The sequence below is a fragment of the Manacus candei genome, unplaced genomic scaffold, assembly GCF_025592945.1.
Source record: "Manacus candei isolate 608988 ecotype Guabito, Panama unplaced genomic scaffold, ASM2559294v1 h1tg000057l, whole genome shotgun sequence".
Classification (NCBI taxonomy): Eukaryota; Metazoa; Chordata; class Aves; order Passeriformes; family Pipridae; genus Manacus; species Manacus candei.
Window position 1 is genome coordinate 15687225 of NW_026138105.1, and position 8987 is coordinate 15696211.

The 8987-nt window shown below is 46.4% G+C and overlaps 1 long non-coding RNA gene across 1 annotated transcript in view; it reads right to left on the reverse strand.

Annotated features, from left to right (window-relative positions):
* The window catches only part of LOC127477981 (uncharacterized), a 295990-nt gene extending 288053 nt beyond the window's left edge, over positions 1-7937 (reverse strand). The window contains exon 1 of the long non-coding RNA XR_007907086.1: positions 7742-7937. This is a non-coding gene — a long non-coding RNA (uncharacterized LOC127477981). The remainder of the gene's footprint in view (positions 1-7741) is intronic.
* Between the last annotated feature and the right edge of the window lie 1050 nt (positions 7938-8987).

The following is an 8987-nucleotide window of genomic DNA, read 5'->3' on the forward strand; positions in this document are numbered from 1 at the left end:
ATGGTACTGTGCAGCATGGACCAGGCCAGGACCAAGGGGATGAAGGTTGGCATCCCTGTTATCCGATTTCCCAGTGTTGTAATGCTGGCACTGAATCAACTTCCCTGAACCAGAGTCTAACTTTAGCTCCTTATTTATTTATCCCAAGGCATCGTATCACTGGAAGCGCCTCTCCTCAGATGCATCATCGTCCCAAAGGTCTCAGGGGTGGCTGGTACACAATTAGTGGGAGTATATTCTCAGTTTGATGTGAAGGGTTTAGCCCATTAACACTAATGGCAGCTGCTGACGCTCCCTATATCACCGGAGACATGGACGTGCTCAGCCCTGCACACACCTCATCCCCCCAGGAGGAACCTGCAGATTATCGGGAATAAAACCTTTGCAATAATCAGAAAGTCCACTGAAGCCAACAGTAACTTCATTGTTTTCAAATATTCACCCTCTTGAGAAAACTCACCCAAAATTGAAACATAAACCTGTCCAGCATGTGGAGGCACAGTGTGCCGTGCTCCCTGAGGGAAGTGGCAGCCTGGAAGTGGTGATCATGACACCACTGTGAGGAAAAGCCACAATTCTCTTGGTCAACCTATAGGAGCTCTGTAGGGAGTATTACTGGAAAAGTAGTGCTGCTGTAGGGCTTGGGGGAATGATGAGAGTGGAGAAACAGTTGACTGTAGAGTCAAAAAGGATGCAAAAGGAAGCATTCAGTGCCTGAGAGTCCTTCACCCCTCACTTTTGCAAATAGCAAGGTAGAATTAAAGCAATATAAGAGTGAGCAGAGACATTTGGGGATATTTGTTCAGGAGGAGAGTGGCCGAGGAGGTCCCTAAATGAGCACAAAGGACAGTTCTTAAGATGCATCATCAGAGTCTGTGCTGGGTACTCTGATCCAGTGCTGGGGATAGCAATGTCCTGGGGAGCAAAGGTGCTAAAACCAATCTCTGTGCTCCTTATGGAGTCACTCGGGGTCTCCCATAAAGCAGACTTATTACTCTTGTGAAAGAAGTTACAGGTATAATAAAATACGTACATCCTGGCTAACACCTCTGCCCAGCCCAGCCAGCCCTGAGGGGCAGCAAGGACTCCAGGCCAAGTCACAGCACATCCTTCTACCCCTTCAGCTCCTCAGGGCAGGATCTCACCCACAGCACAACTCTCGAGACCACCACAAGGAGACCAACCTCCTCACAGCACACAGGGAGGAGGCTGGCAGTGCCAGTGCTGCCACAGTTTGGGGAAGAGCCAGCCAGCCCTGCCTGGTGCACCCAGCTGCCCTGGTGGATGGCACATGAACCCAAATTCTGCATTTTTACTAAGAAGTCAAGTCTTGCTATCCTTAAAAATATAAGTACAGTGATATTCCTCCAGAGGTATCCCCAAGCTAAGCAACAAATATAATAGTTTTCCTAGTTCAAAAAATAGTTCAAAAAATCCTAAGGTATTGACTGAAATAATTTCTCAGACTCTCAATCTGGTCTTTGAAAACAACCTGGAAATGACGTTCTCATTAATTACACACCATGTACCTGGAAAATGACAGCACTGCCAAGCTGACTGCAACAAGAAAACAGAAAGCAGCTTGGGCAGGTGGATACAGAGCACACTGTCATGAAAAAGTACTTGTCTTTGGGGTCAGTGGTCAGAGCCCAGCAAGGAGCAGGAGCAACACTGATGGCAACAGATCGTTCCTGCACTGCAGACACAGCCAGCAGTGGGTAGCAGCACCCTCCCATCACACACAGCCAACACCACACTGAGGGAATTTCTGGCACTATTTTCCCTTGCGAAGCCAAGACCAGCTTAGCCCGGACAAGTAATTTATCTTTGCTTACTCTTCAAGCTGCTATTGGTGCAGTGTGATTGATTACTGGAGCTGGGAGGCTTCCTCACCACTGCACAGAGCACTCAGGGTCTGCTCCTCCCTGACTCCTGTGCACGTCAGTAAGAAGTAGATGTAAACTATAAACACCAAAAAGGGAAAAACGTTTGTGTCTGCTTCCATGGTGACAGAAGACTTTGGAAATTCATATAATGAAGAATATAAAGGTAGCAAATCCTCTTTAAAACACAAAAGAATCTGGATAGGGAAAAACAGCCTAATGAAGGATGTGGAAAACCTGGGTTTACTGGTCTGCAACAGACCCATAAACTTCTCCAGCCCACCGGTGAAACTGGAGAACTGCACTTACCCGAAACTCAGGAACACTTACAGGCAGTGGGGTTAAATCTCACTGAAGCTGGAAAACGTGCTCACTTCACTGGAACTCTCACCTGAAACAACAGCACCTGCGACCCAGCCTGGAACATGAGATGCCCAGGGGGTGGAGTTGGCACAGGCTCCTCCAGCCCGGGCTGTGTCCCAGGACTGCCCATGGAAAAGGGGCCAGCAGTGCTGGAGAGCAGAGCCGGGGAGCTGCACAGGGCTGAGCCCGAGCTGTGCTGCTGGAAGAGTCCATAAAAACCAGCCGGGAATCTGCTCCTGCTTGCTCAGTTCTCCTGTGTACAAGCAAACCAAACCCTCGTGTGTCCTTTAGTAGCAACAATAAAAGTTGCATTAAGAAAAAAAAGAGACTTAAGAACACCTTCTCCTGTCCGTGGAATAATTTATAAGATATTCCTTTTTTTCCGTCTCTTTTTTTTTTCTTTCAGAACAACTCAGAACAATACCTTACTTCAACCAGGCCCATCGTTACCTGAAAGCACAACCTTTCAGTAACCTCTGGCTTGCCCAGCCCTGCAAGCACCACCCTGCCAGGGAGGGAAGAGACAGGCTCGTGATGGCAGAGCCGCTGCTGCCGCTGGGATTCACGGAGGTCACAAACAGGAGCATCCCTGCTGACAGTCAGGGGGCCCTCACTGCACAGACCCTGCACCCACCACGGAGGGGACAAGGGCGGGGCAGGAGGCTGGGGCAGAAGCCGACAGCGTTGGTGGCTCCACTGGTTTTTCTTGGCATGGATCTGTTGCCTTCTGCCACGTAGAGGGAATAAGTTGGTTTCATTCAGGAGCTGTTTGATTTAAGAACGTGCACCTCAGCAGGTTGGAGCTGTGCAGACAGTTTGCGTGAGAGAGAGAGAGCAAAAACAGAGAAAAAATACTTTCAGAAAGAAAGTATTTTAAAGTATTTCCTACCATCTGCTCAGCTTATACTTTTAAAAGTTCAATTATCTTCTGATAAACTTACCAGCCAAATTAGGAAACTAAATACAATTATTAAAACATAAGAGAACAATTTCAGATTTGCCTTAAATGCCAATCCAAATTTAACAACCCCACAGATCCTGATGGATAATTCCAGAAAGATCCTTCAGCTTCATTTCAAACTAGGAGAGCAGATGAATGCCTAGGATATGATTTACATTTATTCTCATGTTTTTAATCAAAACTTACACAGTTGTTTTAGCTGGCCAAAACCAGAACTAGGGTTTTATAGAAATGTATTCAATTTCTCCACAGAATTGGGGGATTTGAGCAGCTCTGCTATTGAAGTGCTGCACAAACCCTACCTCCAGTGTGCAACTCAAAGTCTGAAAACCCAGGAAAAAATTCCATGTACCCCAGCAATTTACTGAGCAATCTTTTATCCAGATGCTCTCCCAGCAGGTAGATTCATCTCCTCAAGTACTTTTTTTATGGGGAAAAAAAAGAGAAAACTTAAAAGAAAACTTCCTCTGAACTCTTGGCCAAGGGTTGAGAGCCCTGTGATTTTACACAGGAACCTGCAGCATTAGCACTGTCCCCACAGATCCACACTCTGTAACAGGCTCAAAGTCGGTCATGGATCGTGTAGTGATGCCCCTAAACAATCACTTACCTGACTGATTTCCAACAGGAACAACATATTCCTCAGAAGGGACTCAAAGCTAAAATTATCAAGAGTGAAAATATCAGGATGCAACAACAACACTGGTGAAAAACTGTCAGAAGTGTTTCAGCTCCTGATTCTCCCATTTTTCCGTGCCCAGCGAGGGCTCTGGGGCAGCGCAGGGAGCGCTGGGGACTGGGAGCAACTGCTGACACCAGGCATGAGACATACAGGGAGCTGGTTCACAACCTTGGTTTAGGGGTTATTAATGCTGTTATGTTCAAAGGGCAAAGCCCAGGAGGTGTGAGTGTAGCACCATTGGCTTTGATAGTGCTACTGGGATAGACCAATAACACAGAGCGGGACACAGAGTTTGATGCTGCCTGCATTTAGAAACTCTTTAGTCCTATATTCCAAGGAAAACCTTCAATCTGACAACTCGTCCCCAGCAAGTTACAGGAAAAAAAAGCTGTTATTTGGAGGAGAATGTGAACTCAAATTCCTGATGGAAAAACACACTCCTCTTGCAGTGATTTTTGTTGTTGTATTTTTGTATGGGGGTTAAAAAAGGTTTGATTTTGCAGTTTAGCATGTTGAGGCCTCTCGGTGCTCACTGTCGGAGGGTGCCGATTACCCAGCTTCATTCATCAAAGTGTCACTTTTCTGACAGCCATTAATAAATATCCTGCCAGAGCCCCTCACACCTGGCAGCCATGGCACACTGCAACACGCCGCTAACCTAATTTGCTAATTGCTGCTTTCCCCATTAATTTTAGTCTGTCTTGTTTGGTGTTGACACGGAGGGAAAAAGAAATAAGAGTGGGAGAAAAGCAGGGAAGAAAGAAAGCATTTGATCATTTCTACTTATTTGTTCATTTATTCACCATTTACATGGGAACAGCAACTTCTGTGAACCTCATTTTATTTTTGCCCTTTCTACCAGGGGGTTGTGGGCAATTCTAATTTTGGTGCTGCAGGGTGAAGGATTAATAATCTACACATGCTTTTTTTTATCTGAACCTAAGCCCAGAGTTTTGTGCCTCCAGTTCTGCCAGCTGATGACCTCCTCCCCAACCCCCAAAGCTGCCTACACCCAGCCAGGGGCTGCACCCCACCGAGCCCAAGGGTGCTCTGCTTGCCCAGACTTGGATCTCAGCTTTGCCAATGCCTCACACCTGCCAAAATCCCTGCTCTCTTAATTCATGTCCTGGCCACTCTCGAACAGAGATCACTCAGTTCCATTAATCATGTGATTCTCTGATAAATCTCCCCTCTAAGGCTCAAGCCCAGACCAAGTCCTTGGTGACTGAGCTGGACTGAAAGGCAGGTCTCCAGCTGAGGTCAATTAAGACGAGAAGTACCAGACCCATCAAACCTTCAGGCAGTGATGAATTGTTGTTGCAGTGCTAGGAAAAGTCTCCCTGCAGGACACTCACCAAGCTGTTGTACTTGGACCACACGTTGGGGTCCATATGCTCCAAAGCCTGATTAGGTCTAACAACAATGTTCTTCACCCACCTCTCCAGCTGTGGTGGCAGGCTCTGCCCCCTCCAGCAGTGGGGCACCAACACACAGGGGCACTGAAGCTCTTTGGGCTCCAGGTTGACCACGAATGTCTGGCTAAGGAAGCACAGATACCTGGGTTCTGCAAAGGTTTCCAGATCAATCATCCTTTTCTCTAATTAATGTAAAAAAAGAGCACATCTATCCCAAAAGTAAGACCCTTGTGCATTCTCCTGTCCCCCCAGCCTGTCAGCCTTGATTCTTCTTTCAAAAACTTCTTTTAAACACCAGCTGTTAGTGCAGGAGTCCTGATCTCTTTGGGTAACCAGAGCCTCCCACTGCCAAAGCACTCAGACCCCAACCACACAACACTTGTGATGAGAGAGATGATCCTCTCTCAGTCCAAGAGCCTTTCCTGGGAGCAGACAGCCAGGACAGCTTCCACTGTCAACCTGTGCTGGATACAATAATTTCTGATGTTTTAGAAAGACCTGGAAGAGAAGAACGTGGATGCCAAAGGCATCTTTACCAGGGACTTGCACACACTGAATATCTGTCTTCTCCACACTGAATATCCCAGCCCCAGGGGTAATTCAAACACCAGGAACACACATGAGAAGCAGCTGCAATAAGCTGGAACTAGATGTTAACAAGAAAAGTTCTGCTGCTCCTGGAAAGAATTTAGTGCAAACCCAATGTTTTTTCTTCAAAGCAGCAGAGGGCATAAATAGATTAAAATTGGATCATGTCACCAGAAGGGTCAAAAACAGGAATAGTTTAGGTTGGTTCAAAGTGTTGAGTATATAGGAAAACTACTTCTTCAAATCAGCATTTGTATGACTGCTGTTTGGGGACCACCTCAGGTCTGGAAGCAGGATATGGCCTAATATGCTAATTCAGAACATTGGGCATTGTTTTTTCTACCTCTGAAACAAATGTGTGTCCCTCTAGTTCTTCTGGCTCTTAAAATGATACTGATATTGAATTTTGCAATGGCACACAGCTGGTAGAAGTATAACCCACAGCTTTCCTTAATCCATTGGTGGGATCTTGGGTTGGTTCATATTCACCTCGAAAGGTCCACCACAGTGTTGAGCTGCTGCTCCACAAAGTCCCAGCTCCCAGGGAGCTGAACGAGACCTGCCACAGGCAGGGCCTTCAACTTCCAAGGGCCTTAGAAGTAAAATATACTATCTTGTTCCAAGGCAAGTTAAAAGGGCCCAGTAAAGAGTAACAGCATTTCAGCTTTCAGCCAAAAGCTTCAATTCATGGTCCTTTAAAGTTAAATTTACTGCCCCCATTTAGCAATGTCCCTGTAAAAATCCCATCTGGCACAGAAAAACCCATGTGCAGTTCAGTTCAGCAGTACTATGGCAAACAAAATATTTCATCCCAGGAATCTAGCTATGCATCCATCTGCCTTTATTTAGGTCTTTGTGTCTTTTTGTTCCCTTCAGTGCTCACCAGCTCCAAGCAACAAGGCAGCCCAGGTTACCACACCCCTCACTGCTCAAGCCCAGCATCTTCTGCTACCTGTCAAGGACCTGATCACAAGGAGGAGAACCATCAACACATGATTTACCCCTGTGACAGGGAAGGACACAACTTTATACAATCCCACTGGCTCTTTCTCCCAGTGCAGACAAATAAGAAAAACTAGAGCAGGCAGAGCACAAGTAAAATGATCGGTGTTCTACCCGCTAGTATGAGAACTCTTATTTTTCAGAAGCCAAGGTTACCTCGGGGCTTTAACTGCTCTACAGTATCACCCTTGCCCTTTAAAGATACAATACACTCTCTTGCAGAAGCCTCAATATGCCCTGACCTGTGGCCACTGCATTTGCCACACGTGTTTGTCTGTGTGCAGAGCTGAGACGCCTTTCCCAGGGAAAGTTCTGTCAGAGTGGGTGTATTTGGTGTAAAAAGTTTTGTTTGAGAGCATTTTCTGACAAAGGAGAACATAAAGGAAAACATTTTGTTGAAAAACACCAGGTCTGTTGGGGAGGAAGCCCTTTCATCTTCCATTCTCTGGGTTGGTTTTATTACTCTGCAAGGCCGTTTTACTGAATTAGTATCGTAATCACGGCAATCTAACGGGGGTATCGAGTGCTGCAGCCTGAGCCAGATCCCTCAGCTGGTACAAACCAGCATGGCTCCATTAACTGCACTGGAGCCAATTTATATCAGCTGAGGATCTGCCCTTTAGTTTTTACTATAGGAGAGCCAGACTACAAATGGGAGAAACCTATATTAAAAACAAATATCTTCAATCACAGCAGCGGGAATGCAGAAAAATATTGGCTGAGTCAACTTTTATAGCAATGTTTTCTTTCTCTCCTGAGTGCTCGATTTTGAACACTCCCCTGTAAAATTTTCCAAGCCTGGAGCAACTTTCTTCCTGTTTCTTCCTCTGGTTAAAACCTACCTCACCTGATGGAGGCAACAGGGCTCTGGAGATTCTCTCTTTGCCCACCTCAGGGAGTTGGCAGCATCCCCAACGTTGAGATAGTTCAAGCCTGCAGCCAGCCAACAGGACAGTTGTGAAAACGGAGATCAGCCACAAACATCTGCTGTTCCTGGGATGCACAACCCTTCCCATGAGGAGAAGGTTGTCCCACTAGCCCCCTCTGGAAGGCCACCAGGTCCCCCAAATGAAAGCACGCTGAAGAGTTCAGGGCCCCTCAGCAGCCTTGCAGTAAGTGCCTTTTGTTCAAAGCCCAGAGCTGTTAATTAAAGACTGGTGATTAATGATTAAACTCCACGTGGTTCCCATCTCAGGCTTAAAAAGTCCTAGGGATGCTGACTTTGCTGAAGGCTCTGGTGCAAGGTTCTGGGACCTGAGTAGCTATTTATAGAGAAGTCCATCAGAGCTCAGAAAGGAAGTGCTCCTTCCACATAATTAAGAGGAAAAAAATACCATTTCCAAAAAGTAGAAAGGTCAAATACTTAGATTAGGTAAACAAGCTCTCTGCCTGAATAAGCCACAGCCAGAAATGAGAGAATCTTTCTCGGTGTGTTTTCCCCAACCAGGTGCCTTCTGCTCTTGGACTCGGGTTTCTTCTTTCTTAGGGAGCTGGGAATTCATTGTCCATAAAGCTCATGGATCCTCACACCGTACTGTGCTCATGAATAATGAACATAAAGAGCTTCCACGTGCAGGATCTGATGAATTGATCAGGGCAGTGTGTACTCAGTTGTTCTTACAGGGCTTTCCAGTTGCATTTGCTGTTTAGGACTCAGGTATACACCTTACAGGTCAAAAAAGCTGTCCGAGCTGAGAAACATTTTATGAATGACACAGCAGGGCTCCTTGGTAGTCCAGCTCCTCAGTCCCTGAAGCTGGTGCAAGATGCTTGGCTTTCCTGAATGCTGCTTAATTCTTGCTACTCAAATCTTTCTTAAATACCCCGAAAAAGTTTAAAACAAAGCAGGGGCTGTCCAGGAGCATTACCCAGTTGTCCAGGAGCATCACCCAGTTGGTCTGCTCTGGAGCCAGCTGGATGCATCGATCCCTCCTGAATTACAATCTGAAAACCTCAGTGTAGGATCTGGACCTCCCAGCTTCAAACTCTCACATTAGACAATGCCAGAAAAGTAACACTTGGCTTCTGCCCTGCACTGTGAGTGAAACACAGCCGGGCTCAGACCTGGCCCAGCCACCCAACACAAGGGAAGG